Consider the following 6,000-nt stretch of genomic DNA (forward strand, 5'->3'; position numbering starts at 1 on the left):
ATCGGACAGAGAAAAACTTTACCGCCAGCCAGATCATAACATTACCTAAAATGAACGAAACACCGTTTACCGGTAATTGTGGACGAACTGCGACTTTCACAAAACCCGACACAATCTCCGAACGGAGATAAACTAAATGTAATGGAGCTTTCACCACGCCAAGCTCAATACCCTGAACAAGAACATCAACTCCACAACTCGTCTCTTCTGAAAAAGGCAGGACAGTTTCTAACCAGTGGCGGCTGGTCAATAGGGTGCGCTGGGGCGCCGCCCCCTTAAAATTATTAAGATGTTAAAACAAGCAAATTATATACTGCAAAATAATTATGAAATTAATTAGTCTGTTTGTCTAATGGTCTAATTAACTGTTTGTCTAATGGTCATGATAGCATTTTTTAAAATAAATAAATATTTGTATTTAATTGTTTACATCGTGTGCACGTCCCATGTGCGGGGCGCCGGCCTAATAGGCTTGTTCGAGATGAACTGCGCCTCGCCTTGGTGGTCAGCGAGAGCTGCCGGTTGCAGTTGGGAAGCAGGTTAAAAGAAAGCCGTCAAGTCGAACAGTCGCCACCTGCAACAAACGTGAACTGCGGATCTCGCGGCGTTTGCGTTCTTCGTGGCTGATGAAGTGGATGCAGTAGATATCGCTCTGCTTTTGCTTGAAATCGAACTAAACATTCTTGATCACTGAGCAGGTTAAACCCAGCGTTTGTTTTTCAAATCCATAGTGGTGAATGTACAGGGTAGGCCATTTAATGGATACACCTAAATAAAATGGGAATGGTTGGTGATATTAACTTCCTGTTTGTGGCACATTAGTATATGGGAGGGGGAAAACTTTTCAAGATGGGTGGTGACCATGGCGGCCATTTTGAAGTCGGCCATTTTGGATCCAACTTTAGTTTTTTCAATGGGAAGAGGGTCATGTGACACATCAAGCTTATTGGGACTTTCACAAGAAAAACAATGGTGTGCTTGGTTTTAACGTAACTTTATTCTTTCATGAGTTATTTACAAGTTTCTGACCACTTATAAAATGTGTTTTATAAGCCCTCTTCTCCCACTCTTCACACACTGATAGCAACACCGCAGAAGAAATGCTAGCACAGGCTTCCAGTATCCGTAGTTTCAGGTGCTGCACATCTCGTATCTTCACAGCATAGACAATTGCCTTCAGATGACCCCAAAGATAAAAGTCTAAGGGGGTCAGATCGGGAGACCTTGGGGGCCATTAAACTGGCCCACGACGCCCAATCCACTTTCCAGGAGACTGTTCATCTAGGAATGCTCGGACCTGACACCCATAATGTGGTGGTGCACCATCTTGCTGGAAAAACTCAGGGAACGTGCCAGCTTCAGTGCATAAAGAGGGAAACACATCATCATGTAGCAATTTCAAATATCCAGTGGCCTTGAGGTTTCCATTGATGAAGAATGGCCCCACTATCTTTGTACCCCATATACCACACCATACCATCAATTTTTGTGTTCCAACAGTCTTGGAGGAATCTATCCAATGTGGGTTAGTGTCAGACCAATAGCGGTGGTTTTGTTTGTTAACTTCACCATTCACATAAAAGTTTGCCTCATCACTGAACAAAATGTTCTGTGTAAACTGAGGGTCCTGTTCCAATTTTTGTTTTGCCCATTCTGCAAATTCAGTGCGCCGATCTGGGTCATCCTCGTTGAGATGCTGCAGCAGCTGGAGTTTGTAAGGGTGCCATTTGTGAGTAGCTAATATCCGCCGAAGGGATGTTCGACTGATGCCACTCTCCAGTGACATGCGGCGAGTGCTACGCTGTGGGCTCTTGCTGAATGAAGCTAGGACAGCCACTGATGTTTCTTCATTAGTGACAGTTTTCATGCGTCCACATTTTGGCAAATCCAACACTGAACCAGTTTCACGAAACTTGGCAAGCAGTTTGCTAACTGTAGCATGGGAGATGGGTGGTCTCGTAGGGTGTCTTGCATTGAAATCTGCTGCAATGACCCGGGTACTGCGTTCACCAGACATCAACACAATTTCTATCCGCTCCTCACGTGTTAACCTCTGCGACATGTCAATGGCTGTAAACAAAGAGAAGCTTGTAAATAACTCATGAAAGAATAAAGTTACGTTAAAACCAAGCACACCATTGTTTTTCTTGTGAAATTCTCAATAAGTTTGATGTGTCACATGACCCTCTTCCCATTGAAAAAACTAAAGTTGGATCCAAAATGGCCGACTTCAAAATGGCCGCCATGGTCACCACCCATCTTGAAAAGTTTCCCCCCTCCCATATACTAATGTGCCACAAACAGGAAGTTAATATCACCAACCATTCCCATTTTATTTAGGTGTATCCATATAAATGGCCCACCCTGTGTAGATGACCATAAAGTGTCAAACTAAGTTTCTGTAAAATCTGTAAATAAGTATAGTTTTACTCATCATTCATTTATCTTGTAGATTGGTGAAAAAGAAAAGTTCTAACAAACATGTTATCAAACACATATTTATGTTATTGAATAGATTTAAATATTTGTCTACAACAATTTAAATGAATAGACCTAAACTAAGTAGCCTATTTTTCAAGACTGTCTATTGAAACATTTCACATGAAAATGTGTGAATACATAATTCCAAGTATACGGTTTGTTCAAGGTAGAATTAGTGAATATGATAAACAATGTACGTAAAAGTGTTCACTGCAAAAAATGAAATCTTGACAAGGCAAAAAAATCTTAAAAATAAACAATAGATCTTGTTTTTTTTATTTTAAGATTAACTGACTTGACTAGATTTGCATGTGCAAGATTAATAATCTAGATTTAAGAAACTTTGTCTACAATTGTCTTAATTAGAAAAATGTGCTAATTATACAGACTTCTTACAATGAAACTAGAAACTTTTTCTAGAGAACTGAAAAGTATTGACCCTCTCCACTAAGTAAAAAGAAATTCAAGACAATTTTACTTAATTTAAGAATACAATGTGTTCTGAATATTTCTTTTTTAAGATTATAAAGCTAAACATCCCCACTCATGTTTCCCTTAATTTGATGACACATTTTTATGTGACTGACAAGAATTCTATTGGTATTTTCGATTTGCTGTTGGGTTTCTTTTAACCAAATGCTCATTACACAAAACACAAATTTCAAAAAAGGTGAAGCATTTTTTTTGTTTTATAACACATTTTACAAAAAGTGCAAGTAAATTAAGTACAATAGTGCAAAAAAACAAAGACATATCATTTCTGTACAGTAGTGTTCAAAAAAATAGCAGTGGTTTTAAAAAAGTGAATAAAGCACAAAATCATTATGATAACTTTTATTTCCATAAATGCAAATGCACTGAAAATACTCCACTTTCAATTCTAATTCAAAACATTAACAACATTTAGCCAGTTTGTGTTCATCCTTTACAGAAAGTTAAGAAAAATGAATATTAGGCTGTTTAAAAAAATAGCAGTGCCAGCATTTTTCTTTAAAAACTCAAAAAATGTATCTATAAACTGAAAAAAATGTTTGAGATTTCACTTTACTTTAATATTTAACTAATAATAACTAATATTTAGTGGCATAACAATTGTTTCTGAGATCTGTGTTGCATGGAGTCGACCAACTTCTGGCTCCTCTGAACAGGTATTCCAGTCCAGGATGATTACACTACATTCCACAGTTCTTCTGCAATTTTTGGGTTTTGCCTAAAAAAAAACGTGTTTCAGACGTCAGAACACAAGTTCTCCATGGGATTGAAGTCAGGGGATTGGGCTGGCCACTCTATTACCTCAATCTTGTTTGTCTGTAACCAGGATGGTTTGGGTCATTGTCATGTTGAAACACCCATTTTAAGGACATTTCTTCTTTGACATAGGGCAACATGATCTCCTCAAGTATTCTGATATATTTAAACTGATCCATAATCCCTCGTATGTGATAAATAGGTGTAACACCATGGTAAGATAAACATCCCCATATCATCATTTTGTACCACCGTGCTTTACTACCTTCACAGTGTACTGTGGCTTGAATTCAGGGATCGGGGGTCGTCTGACATACTGTCTACGGCCACTAGACCCAAAAAGAACAATTTTACTTTTACCAGTCCACAAAATGTTGAGCCATTTCTCTTTGGACCAGTCAATGTGTTCCTTGGCAGATTTGAACCCATTCAGGAAACGTCTTTTTCTTAACAACGGGACTTTGCAGGAGTTCTTGCTGGTAAATTGGCTTCACTTAATCATCTTCTGTACTCACTGCTAACTTCAGATGTTCCTTGATCTTTCTGGAGGTGATCATTGACTGAGTATTTGCTATTCTGGCTATTCTTTGATCCATTCGAACAGTAGTTCCACGCTTCCTTCTGCGTCTTTCAGGTTTTGGTCGTTACTTCAAGGCATTTGAGATCATTTTAGCTGAGCAGCCTAGAATTTGCTGCACTTCTCTGTATGTTTTTTCCTCCACAATCAACTTTTTAATAAAAGTACGCTGTTCATCAGAACAATGTCTGGAACAACCCATTTTACCCAGTATTTCAGAAGGAAATGCGCTATGACCAACCTGTGCGACATCTGCCCCCCTCCTACCTTAAATAAGGGCCAAAATTGACACCCGTTCTTCTGCAGAATGAATGACTTCACCAATTAAACTCCTCACTGCTATTATTTTGAACAACCCACTTTTAATCAATGCTTCGATTACTCAGAATGAGCGGCATGCATGTCCTAATTGTTGGGTTTGTTTTGTTGTCATTACTCTACTACACTTTCAAGTCAATCATTTTGCTATGTAGAAATATCACTTCTACTAAAAACAGTGATTTATCAGGTTAATGGTGTTGGACTGCTATTTTTTAGAACACCACTGTATATTCTTTTGTACATTATTTATACACATGCACTTTAAACTTTACAGCCATTCTGATTGTGGGTTCATACAGATGAAAAAACTGGGTCAAAAAAACAAAACAGGCAACAGTTTATCTTCTCTTTCTTTCAAACCTCCCTTGTTCTCTCTACCCAGTGTTTATTTGACTTAAGTGTTAAAGCTACAAATACAGATTACACAACGCCAAATCATTTTAAATAATTCAAATATACTATTAACAAGTAGATAACAAGCCACCGCTAGTGGTGGGTGGATTGATCCAAATATCAAACATTTCAGTCTTTTTCTGCTGCTAAGTGCTAACCATAAACAACTGAAATGGAGAAACCCTGGATGATATTTCCATCGCAGCACTTACAGGTGAGCTAATAACTTATATCTTCTGTTTGAATGTTGAGTTTTGTGAGCCAGTATTGTGCTTGTTCAGAGTCTTGTCTAGGTTTATTTGCGTTAGCATTGACCTAATTAACTTAGCTAGCTAGCTTAACTTTAAAGTCAGCATTTTTTTTCTTAATTGTTTTCAGGTTTGATAATGTTAGGTTTTTCGGAACATAAAAACGTACATTTAATATGGGAAGTTTTACGGCATTTTCCAAGCTTTACGACATGCATGCCGCATGTCCCCCACATGGTCTATTCAAAATGGCGGCTGCCATAATCTCTTGGCAGAGGGCGGAGCCTGGGCCTCTTTAGCACACTTCATTGGCTCCACCAGCAGTAAAGGAGGAGGAGCCTAGCTGAGTTTAAAAACTGGTGGGGAGAAAGGCTCGGCCTCTTTCTTACGTGGTTTTTCTAGACTGCAGGAGTAAGGAGCGTCGGTCGGCTTAGCGCTGATATATATTCACAGATTATTTTTACACTTAATAAAGTGTTTTAAAGAGTACTTTCTGGACTTCCCGACTGCTTTCTTCAGGACCTTTTTGAACCAAAAGATTCATCCTAACAAATGGTAGCCAGAGGATGGTTCAAGAGGTCTGAGAATTGCATCAGAATTAATTCAGCTGATCAAGGTAAGACCTGGAATTCTGAAAAAATCTTTTGTACTCAGTACAAGGCGCGCGCCTGCTTAAGGTAAACAGACGTTCTCTGTATATATATTAGCTGCATTTATTATTTAGCGTACTAA

Source organism: Trichomycterus rosablanca, chromosome 5, assembly GCF_030014385.1.
Source record: "Trichomycterus rosablanca isolate fTriRos1 chromosome 5, fTriRos1.hap1, whole genome shotgun sequence".
Lineage (NCBI taxonomy): Eukaryota > Metazoa > Chordata > Actinopteri > Siluriformes > Trichomycteridae > Trichomycterus > Trichomycterus rosablanca.